Below are 15,491 nucleotides of genomic sequence, written 5' to 3' on the forward strand. Positions count from 1 at the left end.
GCTGAGTTTTTCTCGGTGGTTAACATAGGTATTCTCAATGTAATTCAGTTAAACTTTCAAGGCGACAGTTCCAACAGGATCAAGTAGTTTATATGTAACTAATAACAGATCAGTAATAGCTACAATGCAAATGCCATGCATGTCCAATATGTAGGACTACTTCAAACTATGTACAGGAAGGTTTGGGTAATCTAAGTGTCGCACACAAAAATAAATCGTAAATAAGATCGTATGATCTATAATAACATATGCATAAGTTTATTTATTTTGATTTTCTCATCTTTTTCTTTTATTTTCCTGCTTTTTCCTTTTATTTCTCATTATTATCTTCCATTTTCACTTATCAACCCACCTTTCATGGCTCTTATTCACCCCCAATATTTCACCCATTTATCCTGTATGACGATATTAACCTTGTCCCTCTCAGTACATATTATAATGTCCACTCTTCCTTTCTCTTAAGTTTTTCTTCACATTCCTTCCACGTTCTTTATTAATTCTTATTCTTCATCTTTGATAGATCTATTAGTGCGAGTCTCTCCACCAACTAACCTTTTTAATTTACCTTTTCACGGTTCTCCATCACCTAACATCGTTTCTTTATTCTAGCATATTATTATATACTCATTTTCACATCACTTTATTTGAGTATAATCTTATCCTTTCTATAACTAATTGCTTTTAAAATTGCTCCATAGCTTCTGCTATGTCTTATATAATATTGTCACTTTCTGACATGTGTTTAACGAAGATAGAGGCCTGATCTGTGTAATTTTACAGGCCTCCATGACTTTCACTCTTTTGTATTCACGTTAGTTCATCACCACTTTACTTATTTTACACCTCATGCAGCAATTCTATATTCCCTTAATTAACTGCTCCACTTTCACCATTCACATATCTATATTCCTTTTCACATTCTAATTTAGTAAAAATATTGATTGCACTATTAATTTAATTTTTTTGTTCCTTTTATTTATAATGATCTATTTAATCGGGTATTTGTATACCTTGCAATTTTATTTATTTTAATATATATATTTAATACCTACCTTATTTCTTTGTGTATTAATATTATTCTTATTTAGGCATATATAATTACTCTGACCGTACTCTATGCGTTTGATTCCTTTATCATTACCTCTCCATCCTTTCATTGTTTACATATGCTAATCCGCATACTGGTTACACCCACTGACCGTCCTAACTAGATTGATAGGATTAGAACTTGTCTTACCAGGATTGGCTGTAATAACAGTCAATCTTTAAAACAGCTAATGCTGATTGGGCACTCGCCCTTTAACAACCAGGAAGCAAGAACACTGCCTCACGATCAGGTGATCAAGCCATACCGGCGAAACGCGCGTACTGACAGAATGGTGCATTAGCACGAGGGTCCCGCACACAGTGCATGCAGCTCTGGTCCTTTTCTTTCAGGCAAGGTATTTCACTATCCTTTCAACGTACTCTCTCATTTGAGTTCCCTGCTTGTTGACTCCCCCTGCAATGCCCACCAGGTAACAGGGGAGAGACACAGCTCTTTCTCAAACAGCAGAAGTGCCTAACTTTTATTTCATCTGTGTGTCATGCTTGTCCACTCTCTCATCCCTTGTCAGAATTAGACAAGGGAAAGCAGAAGTGGCTTTGTGTTTCCAGTACCACAGATCTTACTTTCTTCATCAGTGATTCTATACAAACGTGTTTCTTTAGGTACATACATCTGCATAATCCTCATATGATGCTAGATCTGCAGCTACCAATATTATATTGAATTTGTTATATGCTGTATTTACGATCATTCCTTTAGAAGGTATATATATACCATTGTAAGCCTATATTGACATCCATAATAAAGGGATTATTACTTCACCGTACCAACTATAGGATTATATTACCTGATCTATATCTGCAATATAAGGTTGATCTATATCTGCAATATAAGGTTGATGATGTATAGATACAACTCATGATGATTATATTGGATACAGGATTATGTGTATTGCTTAGGTATTATTACTTAAGTAATCTTATACCTTATCGATTTAAGATCATAGATGTAATCTGCACGAACTAAAGGTAATATCACTGTATGAAATTTTACTTTTGATCTCTTTATTGCCATTACTACTTCATCTGACCAGAACTAATCAGATGCATTCATTCATTATGAATTTATGATACCATGTTATGCTGCATGAGTAACAGCCTTCTCTTTTATACTAATTAATGTGACCCTATATATTGGTCGATACTGCATAATTATAAGACATATTGGTCACTTTTCTCTTTACTGTGTGTGTTATTTTTCCTCTTATTTAACAGAAATTTATCTGCTGGACTATCTAGGACTTGTTATATTGTTATATGTTCGCCTATTATACATGCAATCCAACTGGATATATTAATCTTATGCATATGTTATTATAGATCATACGATCTTATTTACGATTTATTTTTGTGTGCATCACATCTTCAATTTTGCATATAATCTAATTGGATATAATAATTCCATGTACATGCTATTACAGATCCTATGATCCTGATTATGATTTATCTACTGTGTGCATTTGTGTGCCACACATTCTTGTTATATGTCTATCTTTAATGTCATTTGTGTTTTTCGTATTTGTGAAGTCAAGTTTATTTTAACCAAGGTATTTAATAAAATTATATTTTTAATATTTCTACCATAATATCTATATTTCTTTCAAGAGTGCCCCAAAAAGACTTATTTGTCTTTTTTTCAGTTTTTGCTCCTATGCAAATTCTGTTCCTTTGTTATATGTGTACAGCACAAATGTTTTGGGTGCACCACCAATAATAAGTCATCCAGAGTAAAGTTCTTGTAATATACATTATATATATACAACTTTTTACGATAGACTTGAATTTGGTATTCTAAATGATTCACTATTAGTATCGATATATCGTGACACCAGTGCGGACTCTATCCTTCTTCCCGTATAGTAATCTAAGTGTCGTAGGACAGTCCAGGTTTCCATGAGCAGAGTGTCTTAAGATTTCTGCAAAGACTAGCTCATCTGTCATGCCTTCACCTTCATCTGCCTCTACTCAATTCAACTGCCACAACATGGAACCAATACCATTCACCAATTCCTGCTTTCATATTGGTGCTAATAATGGTTATGCCTTACAGTAGACACATACACTGTTCACATCACCAGCTACAATAGTTATATTACAGTAACACCTACAGTAACACCTTAGAAAATGACTATGTGGGAAGCTGGGTACAGAACTGATCAAAAGTACAGTCAGTTCTGACTGTCAAGCCCATTCCATTTGTTGCTTCTCGTTATGTCTGTCGTGTTCTTACAGGTATTTAAAAAGGAAGTGCAAGAAGAGTGGGAATGTAGGAGTGGGGACTGTGAAGAAGAACAGTAGGTCAACCAAACCACTAGTCCAGACATTCTCTCAGAAACAAATTGACCACAGTTGTCATGGTTTTTGGTCACAGTTAACCACAAATAAAACAGTACATTGCACCATCTTACATTTTATCCTCATTCAGAGTTTACTAGTGTGGTGGAGTAAATATTATTTCTTCACTGCTGTTTGTGGCTCACAACTTATTTATATTTAGAACAGATGGTTTATGGAGCACTTCCCAAACTCTATCCACTTGGGAAAATTTTATAATTACCGTAAGTTAATGAGAGAAACAAATAAACATATGTTTAGACTTCCTCTTTAATGCAGCTGTAGATTGTAGAGATATTATTAGAGGAAATGCAATGAATTCAAAAACCAAAACGATAAGACAAATATAATATACAATGGAATCTATGGAGCTCATTAAGACCCGCTCGCTAGATGCTTTCGCTCGCTCCCAGCGTATGCAAATCTAACGCACGCCCAGCAAGACAGGCGATCGTATGGCAAAGCATTAGCACGCCCACTATGTCTTGGCGTGTGATCACTTTGTGTATGCAGACGCCTACCAGCCATTCATAAGATGCCAACTTGCGCACATCATCTCTTGGAAGTGCATGAAAACATTGGTACATCGAGCACCATTGGACGTGCTCGCAGCGCTTGAGGTTGACTATGCCCTGCCATATGCACTGCGATCACTTCAGTGTGAAATACAACCAGGTGATGTGTACTATGACGCTGCCTGTTAATTGTGCATGCCTCTGAAACGGCGTTGAAACACTCAGGCACGCCTGCGTTCGTACCTCCACTCCCCCGTTTCTAGTGGCCTTCCCTCCCACAAATGACCTCTCATGTCACTCATTCAACTGGGCTGTCTATGCTGGGCGAGCAAGCGAGCGCTTCCCAATTTTTTGCAGTGATGATTGAGCGATTTTAACATCGATATAAATGATTTTATCAACGATGAATGATTTCTGACATTAATTAAAATGAATTAATTTGTCCAAATCTTATTGCAAACACAGTCAATGATAGATATCGTTATCTGACATGCAGGAACATGCATCGTTGGTCGATGCATGCCCAACATGTCAAAGATATGAACGATTGAATGATTTTTACAATCGTTATCGTTCATACCTTTAAGAAAATCTGACCATGTGTATGCAGCATTACTGCCACTTTACAGGCTGTGTTTAAACAATGACTCTGCTCATTAATTGGTACTAGAGATGAGCGGGTCCAGTTCTATGAGAACCAAACCCGCCCGAACTTCACCATCCATGCCAGGATCCAAGTCCGGCTTGGGTTTTCCCGCCTGACTCAGATCCCAAAACTAGGCAAAACATCATAGCCCCCTGTCGGATTCTTGTAGGTTTTGGAATCTATAAAGGTCCCCGGTCATCTGCGCCATTTTCACTCCAGCTGTGTAGAACCGATGTGTGTGTCCTCCAGGGATGCTCTGTCTGTGCTCTATCTGTCTTTCAAGTGCTGCTGTGTCCTTCAGGGGTGCTCTATCCATCCATCAAAGGGGCTGCTGTGTCCTCCAGGGGTGCTTTGTTGGTCTATGGGTGCTCTGTCCATCCATCAAAGGGGCTGCTGTGTCCTCCAGGGGTGCTCTGTTGGTCTAGGAGTGCTCTGTCTGTCCATCAAAGGGGCTGCTGTGTCCTCAAGGGGTGCTCTGTTGGTCTAGGGGTGCTCTGTCTATCCATAAAAGGGGCTGCTGTGTCCTCCAGGGGATATTCATACACTTCATATGCAGTGTAATATTCATACACATATTGTGACACTGAAAGTGGAACTGCAGTGAAACATTCATAAAAATATTGTGACACTGTAAGTAGTAGCACAGTGTAATATTCATAAAAAAATTGTGACACTGTAAGTGGAACCGCAGTGTAATATTCATACACATATTGTGACACTGTAAGTGGAACCACCGGGTAATATTCATAAAAAAAATTGTGACACTGTAAGTGGAACTGCAGTGTAATATTCCTAAAAAATATTGTGACATTGTAAGTGGTAGCGCAGGGTAATATTCCTAAAAAATATTGTGACACTGTAAGTGGCAGTGCAGTGTAATATTCCTAAAAAAATTTGTGATACTGTAAGTAGTAGTGCAGTGTATTATTCTTGAAAAATATTGTGACACTATAAGTGGTAGTGCAGTGTATTACTCTTTAAAAATATTGTGACACTGTAAGTTGAACCGCAGTATATTAATCATAAAAAATATTGTGACACTGTAAGTCATTGATACCGCAGTGTATCATGTTTGTTGATAATATGGAGAACGATCAGTTGAAAGGAGAGCAGGAACCACATACTAGTGCTGTAGCTGCTGCCAGTGCAACCAGTTATGACGAAAATAGCCTGTCTACTTCATCTGCATACAGGGCTTAATTCAGGGCATCTAAGATCAAAGAAGCAAACTTTTACATTGGTAAAGAAAAAAACATCAGCGAGTAAGACATAAAATTGGCAATATGCCTTTCACCACACAAAGTAGCAAGGAAAAGCTAAGGCCTTGGCCTTTATTTATAACTGGTGGTTCTACCTCTTATTGGATGATGTGAGCCTTTCTCCCAGTAGATGTTTCAAAAAATTAAAATCATTAAGGCACGGTAACCAACTGTGTGCTCAGAAATGTCACAAATCTCTAGGGAGAGTCTAAGTGTGTCACGGGTGCCATGTGTGAGCCTGACCTTTCCAATACTTTACTCAAAGAGGAGCTTCCTTCCACCACTTATGCATCCTCTGCAAATGTGGTGATGAGCAGCACAAGTGAACATGCTGACATTGAAATTGAGGATGCTTCTGTGGATGTGCACCAGGATGAGGAGGATATCTGTGTAGCTGAAGCTAATAAGTATGTTGATGATGAGGATGTTGATGATGAGGAAGCTGTTGATTAGGATGTTGTTTGTGTAAATCAGGCACCAGTGGAAACAGTTGTTGCCCATGATAAGGAAAAGCCCATTGTCATGCCTGGGCATAAGACAAAAAAATCTTAATAATCTAGGAACCTCCTCCCGGTTATGTCATTTGCAGCGAGTTCATGGAACATGCTGGTGACAGAAGAGTAGGGGGTGAAGAAAAGGTACTAGAGGAGGTGGTGCTGAAGGAGAAGATGCAAGAGTAAGTGAAAATAGAGACAGGCCTGGATGTAGAGGTGACAGAGGGGAGGTACCAAAAGAGGAATAAATGCTGGTATAAATGCAGAAAGAGGCAGGCCTGGAGGTAGAGGAGTAAGAAGAGGAGATGCTTGAGGAGGAGTTAACAAGGAATAGGCAACAGAGGAGGTGGTGCTAGAGGAGTAGGTATTAAAAGAGGAAGAGATGCTGGTGTAAGTGCAAGAAAAGGCAGGTCTGAGCTAGAGGGGCCAGAGGAGTAATTGCTGCTGGAGGAGGAGGAGGAGCAAGTGAGGAAGAAGAACCAGAGGAGATGGTCCTGGAGGAGTAGGTGCCAAAAGAGGAAGATATGCTGGTGTTAAGTGCAAGGAGAGGTAGAGGGGGAGGTCCTGAAGGAGGAGGTAACGAGGAAAAGGCAACAGAGGAGGTGGTGCTGAAGAAGAAGATGCTGGAGGAAGTGAAAGTAGAGGCTGAACTTGAGGTAGAGGGGCCAGAAAGGGAGGTGCCAGAGAAGGAGGTGGTGAGGAAGAGGTACCAGAGAAGGTGATGCTGGGAGGAGGTCCTGGAGGAGGTGCCAATGGGTGCAAAAAGATGATGGCCTAGAGCATGGGTCTTCAACCTTTGGCCCTCCAGCTGCTGTGAAACTACACATCCCAGCATGCCTTGCCACCGTTTTGATATAACAGCATGCTAAAACTGTGGCAAGGCATCCTGGGATCTGTAGTTCCACAGCAGCTGGAGGGCCAAAGGTTGAAGACCCCTGTCCTAGAGGTAGTGTTATGATCCTGTCAGAATGCACCTGGTGTCAGCTGACATTAGCAACCTATCAGAGCCTTACATTCGTATGTATTCCCTGTTCGCCTTGATGCCTGTGCTACACAGCTGCAATCTGTTTAATTATTAGAGGGCTGCACTGCCTGGTGCTCTACTATTGACCTCTGCTTCTGATAATAGTCAGCCAGCCCTGCACAACCCTGCTGGTGATAGTTTCTTTGTACCTACTTCCTGTGACTTAGTTTCTATGTGCTGAACTCCAGGTTCCTGTACCTGACTCCTGCGCAAAGACTCTTGTTTGGAAGCCTTGCCTCCTGGTCCCTGAAACCTGCAATGCCTTTTCTAATACCTGAAGACCCTTAGCTAAGTGACTGTGTGATATTTCCTATCCTTGCTAATAAAGTATTTGCCCAGTGCATTCCTATAGCTGTGATTCCCACCTGTGCTTGATAAAACTTCAGGTTAACTACCACTGCCATCCCACATTGGATATCTGAGTTTGTACTACATATTCCTCTTCCTTGGACTACAATTGTAGTTTCTTATTCAATGTGTTGTTACTCTGCTGAACTGCTGTGTTAATCCTGCATACATACTGCTTTGGATTACTACCTCATACTGGACTGCTATATTACCTTGCATATCTTGCACCTTGGAGGATTATTATCATTGGGTGGCTGGGAGAACCCTACCACACCTAACTCCAGTATCCTGCAGCTAACCATTGCCCTGCCATCCTGCACCTGCCAGTAGTACTACTTCATATATAATCCTGCGGTCTCACGCAATTGTGCCAGAGATCTCTAACAGGTAGGCCTTAGATGATGGCAATGACCATGGAGGTGGCTGAACCACTAAAAATAAATACAGAGGAAGGTAAACAAATGCAGCATCATATAATATTTGAAAAACATATTTCTATATTGAGGCATAACACTGTAGGCATTAGATGAGAGAATGTTGGCCAGGCCACATGATTGTGTATAGTTGGCGTAACATCTGGGAGCATGCATATGTTTGAATTTTTGAACTTTAGTACCTTATATTTTCACTTTTTGCCAAAAACAAAATTAAAAATATTAATTTGTTTACAGAATCAAGTATGGATGATGTTAATATTTACAAAATGCATAACGCTGGAGGAACTTAAAAGTTTTACAATTTAAAAAAATATTAAAGCAAAATGGTAATTATGATGGATGCACAATGCAAAAAAACATGTCTTCCTTTTGAATCATTTACAGTATGTTTACATGTTTTTGAAACAAGAAATGCTTATGGTCTATGAATGTGCACATCTGACAATCTTCTATGCACTTTGTGAAAAATCACTCTAAACACTGTATTACTTTTAGCTCATGCCCTCACTATATAATTGTTACCAGAGTTCTGATGGTTTTCTACACATATAAGCCTCAAATTCATATATAATACTGAAACTGCTATGGAATATGCTGGTGCTATGAAGATAAAAAAAATGTCGATGATGAGTGAAAGAGCACCCTTCTCATAAAAGGGTCACAAAATGTAAGTTGGTTTATATAAAATGGGTCAAGAGTTTATCAAAAGAGAAGATATTTGAGATAAATTTGTAAATGTTAGGGCTTATGTTCCTACACACAGTGGTCTTATTGAAAGAGTATGGACATCCTCCCTAGTCACATTTAAATTGGGTATACACTGGCTAATCAGGCCTATCTTGCTACTAAGCCCAGTCATCTGGCCATACTGGCATATCTTGCTACTAAGCCCAGTCATCTGGCCATACTGGCCTATCTTGCTACTAAGCCCAGTCATCTGGCCATACTGGCCTATCTTGCTACTAAGCCCAGTCATCTGGCCATACTGGCCTATCTTGCTACTAAGCCCAGTTATCTGGCCATACTGGCCTATCTTGCTACTAAGCCCAGTCATCTGGCCATACTGGCCTATCTTGCTACTAAGCCCAGTCATCTGGCCATACTGGCCTATCTTGCTATTTCTGGGCCCTTTTAATTAATACGCACTTCCCGCCCCCTCTCTGTGCCTCTGCTTATATTATGCAAGACCCAGTCTGTTCAGCACAGGACATAATTCTTTATGGGAACCCAGCTCACAAAAACATGTGTGGGTTAGGTTAGGTTCAGGCACTAGTGGGAGAGGTCAGGGTTAGGCACGAAAGATGGGGGGGGTTAGGGTAGGGAGAGGGGGAGGGTTAGCATACTGATCAACAAGTGTCGGTATGTTAACCATGTCGGGATCCCAGCGTTGCGATTCTGACCGCCAGGATCCCGACTGTCGGTATTTCATACTGATTCCCCTCTTCCCCCTCCATTTCTACCTCATGCCCTCCACACTGTCACTGCATCTCCTCCCAACCAACTACCTCTTCCCACTCCTGCCTGTAGATCTTCACCCATGATGTATTAAACTTCTGGAACTCAATGCACTTCTTTATCAGACACTCTCTCCAAAGCTTCAAACAGGCTCTCAAATCATTTCTTTATCAAAACCAACCTTGTCCTTCTAATCCAACCCTTTTCTCTCTACACATTTTCTCTCTTTGTCTTTGTCTCTTTGTCATCCATGTTTGACCACACCTCTCCTATAGACTCAAAGCTCTCACAAGCAGGGCACTCTTCCCTTGTGTATTCTTTTGTACTTTACATCTCCTCCCTCATGTGGCTCTGAATCTGTCCACTGTAGGACTGATGCAGCCAGCACTGATTTTCTAGCAACTACCATATAAACATTTAATATTTTACTTTTGCATGCACTTTACAATTTGCCCTGCAATGCTTGTTTTGTACTTTTGTATGTACTTTCAATGGTTCTCCGGAACACTTGTAGCACTTTATAAATAAAGGACAATAACAAAAATAATGTTAATAATAAAAAACCTTTCTGCAGCCTTCATCCCTTGGCCCTATTCAGCAGCGACTACTATATCAATCATCCTAAACAAGCCATCAGGTAACACAACCAGCTCACAAAGTCCCTACCTTAGATATAGAGGTCTACTTCAACACTAGCCAAGGGTGTTCTTACACTCCATGCGCCGATCCAACGGAGTCCAATATGCTGTGGACCCTCCACTGTATCACAGACAACCCTACTCCATTTGAAACATCTACTATGCCCCTATTAAAGCCTGTACAGGCTTTAAAACCAGAGCACTGTGGCCTGCTACTCCATGACTCTTTCACTTCCACTACACTGCAGACTGCCCTTCTCCAGTAAATGCATGTTGGTATACATTCCTCTGTACCCCTGATAATTCTCCTTTAGCCAATAAGACCTGTGATGCTCTGGATGCTCCATGGCCTTGTGGCATTTACAGGAGGCAGAGAAAAAGCATACAACTCAGCTGTGTTATTGAGGATATTCACCAATATGACCCATAGGGCACCTTGCCATCACCCCTTCGTACTGAGAACTCTCAGACGATATCACACAACATAAAGCCTACCTCCTTCATCTGTTCCTCCAGTACTTGGAAGCAACTTGACTGTGTTGGCCTATTTTTCCCTGCACCAACAAGTTCTTGGCTCAAGGATAGCTTCTTGACTTATATTCAGTCAAACAACTACCAAGTACGTACCATTATTTTGCCATTTTGTCTGCTAAAGTGAGGATTTTATGAGTGGAGTTGTTGCCCATAGCAACCAATCAGATCTACTTATCATTTATGTAGCACATCCTAGAAGATTATAGGAAGAATCTGATTGGTTCCTATGAGCAACATCTCCACTTCTAAAAACCTGCATTTTAATAAATATACCTGTGGCATTTATCTCAAGAATAATCGCCAGGAATAATGTCATGTAAATGTATATATATATATATAAATGTGTGTATCAACATGGTTTCTAGGCAGTGTCCTGTATTTGACCTGTAGGAATACAAAGCTTGGAGGAGATTTGTCTTCCTGGAACCAGGCATCTAGATAACCATCTCTTCTCTCTACAGGCCATAAAGTTTGGGGAGAGATACATCCTTAATGCAGATGGTCAGACCTGGTCAAGCCAGGTCATGGGATATAAAATCCTTTAGGAGGTAGATGGACAGGAATGTAGGGTAGGTTACCTGCTTATTGGTTTCTAAAGACCCCTTCACACTGTTTCAAGACCCCCTACTTCATATAGACAATATGGAAGGATGTGGCCGATTTCTTAATGCCCAGTGTACAGCAATGAAAGAGTGAAAAACCCAAAGGTGGGGGCTAGTGCAGCTGTGAGGGTATAACTATGCATCTCCCTCAGTGATAAGTGTTCTTGTGCCCAAGGAGAGTCCTGACAACAGGCCAGAATCCAATGCTCCTGTGTCTCCTTCACGACTGAGTCTAGATGTAAAGACTCTGGGTTCTTTTTCATTTTTAATTCCTTTTACTTTCTGAAACCTATTTGTGATATATTTGTATTGTCCATATTTGTACTACCTTTTTCTGTAATCAATAACCTTGGAAATATTTTTCGGATTAAACATTCTTAATCCAGTGTATTCTCCGTGTTCTTGTCGAATTCACGAGCCTGTGAGGTCAAAGCTACATACCTATATGTAAGTGAGTGTGCATATTGAGATTTAAGGGGAGAACCAAACGACTCCCGTTAACTTCGTTGGTGGTGGAAGAACCGTGTTAGAGTAACCGCACATGCTGAGGTAACCATAAGTCACTGGTGGCGATTCTCAGATTGAGGTATCTGGAGAATCGGCCGGCTGGTCGTGACAAATCGGTGGCAAGCGGTGGGATTATGATAATTTTTGTTTTTATCACAAGAACTTAAGTGAATTAATGGTGTGTAATTCTTGAGAGAAACTACATCATAAATTCACCGGAGAATTACGCTCAAGGTTTAGATTTTAAATGGACATACATAGCAAATAGTTTCTGTCCCCCCCCCCCCTCTTGTTTTTCTTTTCTATTTTATTTGGCAATTAGTTTGAGGTCCAGAATGACCACAGAGTACCTGCAACAGAAAAGAGATGACCTTGTGGCCATGTGTATGGAGAGAAACATTGCCTGGAAGGGCCAGAACAAGGATCAACTGGCCCAATTACTCCAAGTGGCAGATCGGAATCTTGCTGCTGAAGGTGGCCAGACAATGGACAACCCTGCTGCAGAGGCGCAGTCTGTACTGGACCTTACAACAGATGCACAGCAGGGGTCGGACACCTCTGCTGGGTCAAGTGAGTCTGCACTAGAGAGTTTCCTTCAAACTGCAGACAGGCATATGAAGGACAGGGACTCTGCCACAACTCTGCAGCTGATGCAGCAGTTCCAAATGTCTGCGGACAGGGAAGCTGCTGGACGCCGAGCTGACCAGGAAGCTGCAGCACGCCGAGCTGACCAGGAAGCTGCCGAGCGGAAGGCAGTCTGAGAGGCTGAGGCTGCAGCTGCAGAGCGCCAGGCTGAGCGCGTGTTCCAGCTGGAGATGGCCAGACTCCGCGGACAGAATGCTACCTGTGAACCGGGTCGGAAAAAGCCCCGACACGATCAATTTCCTGTATTGGAGAAGGATGGTGACCTCGATACGTTCCTGAGGGGGTTTGAAAAGACTTGCCGACAGTTTGCACTGGATCAGAGTGAATGGGCAAGTTATTTAACCCCTGGGCTGAGAGGAAAAGCTTTGGAGGCGTTTGCAGATCTTCCACAGGAACTGGATGGTGATTATGCTGCGATTAAAAAAGACTTGTTACAGCGTTTCAACATCACCCCTGAGGCTTATCGACAAAAGTTCAGAGACTCAAAGCGCAGTCCCTCTGATACCTATGCGGGACTGTTAGCACAATTGTCAACCCTGTTGCATCAGTGGGTTGATGGATTGCAGGTGACGGACTTTGACAAACTAAAGGACCTTATTCTCCAGGAACAGTTCCTCGCACTGTGTCCAGCGGAGGTCAAAGAGTGGGTCCTGGATCGGAATCCCAAAACATCTCAGGAGGCTGCCAGCCTGGCAGACAAGTACACCAGCACTCGGGCTTCTGTGGTGAAGAAGAGCTGGGGGATGCCAGGACAAGCGGCATGGAGAGAGAGACGACCTGGAGGATCACCCCTGCGGTACCCTGCAAAGCCAGCTGTTGCTGCACCTTTTGGGGGGGCGTGGGGAAAACCTGTTTTGGCAACTGGCCGCAGGTGTTTTACATGCAATGAACTGGGGCACATCAGTGTCGATTGCCCCAAGAAGAAAAGATCAACACCCTCTCCTGTGAGTGGCCTGGCAGGGAAACCTGTGCCAGCCATCCTGTGTGTGGAAGGGCCCCAAGGACACCCCCGGGACAATCTACAAGCGGTCCAGGTAGGACACCAAGTTGCACTTGGGCTATTAGACTCTGGCTCAGACCTGACTCTCATCCACCCAGCCTTAGTGGGTCCCGAGGATATTATTCCAGGGAAGACAATTACAGTGCGGGGAGTGGGTGGGGTGCACCCAGAGGTGCCTATGGCTCGTGTGTATCTTGACTGGGGAGTTGGGAGAGGTATCCGGGATGTTGGGGTGCTGGACAATTTACCTGCTACAGTACTGTTGGGGTGTGATTTGGGGAAAATGCAAACGAAATATGTAACTGAGAATTATGTTGTAAATGATGCAAAGGTACAATCTAACCCAGTTTTTCAAATGAAATGAATGTGATTGTATCAGTGATGTACAAAGTGCTGTTCTAGCAGATAACCCTTTGCAGTTCCACAGGCCAGAGTCTGGTCAGTCAGAAATGGGTCTAACGGTGTACCCTAATGAAAAACTGTGTAATGTACTGTTAGCAGATGATATTGCAAATGTACCATCATCAGGGTTTGGAGTGAATACTGTAGGTAATGATGCCATCCCTGTATTAGCAGTAATGACCAGGAGAGCCACAGCCCAGAGTAACTGTGAGTTAACCCCTGCACCTGGGGAGAGTGTGTCACTAGAGATTCCTCCCCCTCAGCCCCCCTCCTCCTCTCCTGCTGAAGCTGTCAGCACAGAGGCTGGGATAGGGGAGGACAGAAATCCCATTTTGTCTCCTCACCCTGATCAACTAATGAGAAGTGCTGCTTTCAAAGCAGAACAGCAGACAGACCCCAGTTTGGAAGCTGTGAGGGGGAGAATCAGCAAGGCAGGTCTGGAGGGTAAATCAGAGAGAATTTTTATGGAAAATGGACTCATATAGAGAATGGGTCACAGCTGAGGGTGCTGAAAGGCAGCTTGTAATCCCTCAGATCTACAGAACTGAGCTCCTGAAAATAGCACACGAGATCCCCTTAGCAGGACATTTGGGGGTGAAACGAACCATAGCTCGGTTGAAGCATAAGTTCTACTGGCCCAACATGGGGAGGGAGGCAACCGAATACTGTCGCTCATGCCATGCGTGCCAGATAGTTGGGAAGTCTGGTGATATGGGGAGGACTCCTCTCATTTCCCTTCCCATCATATCTGAGCCCTTTGAGAGGGTTGCTGTTGATATTGTGGGGCCCCTAGCCATCCCCAGCAGCTCAGGAAAACAGTACATTCTGACTGTAGTGGATTATGCTACAAGGTACCCAGAAGCTGTAGCGCTTTCATCCATTCACACAGACAAGGTAGTAGATGCGCTTATCACCATTTTTTCTCAGGTGGGGTTTCCCAAGGAGATGTTAACTGATCAGGGTACCCAGTTCATGTCCCGCCTCATGCAGAGTCTCTGTCAGAGGATGCAGGTGAATCATCTGATTACATCCCTGTATCATCCGGCTACCAATGGGTTGGTCGAACGTTTTAATAGCACCCTGAAACAAATGTTGAGGACTTTTGTGGAGTCCCAGGGAAGAGACTGGGAGAGGTTCCTGCCGCACCTCCTCTTTGCATACCGCGAGGTGCCGCAGGAGTCCACTGGATTCTAACCCTTTGAACTCCTATATGGGCGTCGCGTGCGAGGCCCTCTAGATTTGATCAAGGAAGAATGGGAAGGTAAGCTGGTCACTCCTGAACAGTCTGTGGTACACTATGTAGTACAGTTCAGGGAGAAGATGCAGTCTTTAATGGGAATGGCACAGAGCAACCTGAAGGCTGCACAAGCAAAACAAAAACTCTGGTATGACCGCAGCACTAGGGAACGCATATTTGAGGTGGGGGATAAGGTCCTAGTTCTGATCCCTATGAGGCAGAACAAGCTACAGGCTGCCTGGGAAGGCCCCTACACCGTAGTGCAGCGCATCCAGGATGTTAATTATGTAGTAGAAAAGGGGGATGG

General features: G+C 42.5%; 1 pseudogene; it reads left to right on the forward strand.

The window, feature by feature from the left end:
- Window positions 1-12,226: 12,226 nt before the first annotated feature.
- LOC148538122 (uncharacterized) lies at window positions 12,227-14,432 on the forward strand (annotated as a pseudogene).
- Window positions 14,433-15,491: the final 1,059 nt, after the last annotated feature.

The sequence above is a fragment of the Taudactylus pleione genome, unplaced genomic scaffold (genome assembly GCF_031769625.1).
Source record: "Taudactylus pleione unplaced genomic scaffold, aTauple2 ptg000041l, whole genome shotgun sequence".
Lineage (NCBI taxonomy): Eukaryota > Metazoa > Chordata > Amphibia > Anura > Myobatrachidae > Taudactylus > Taudactylus pleione.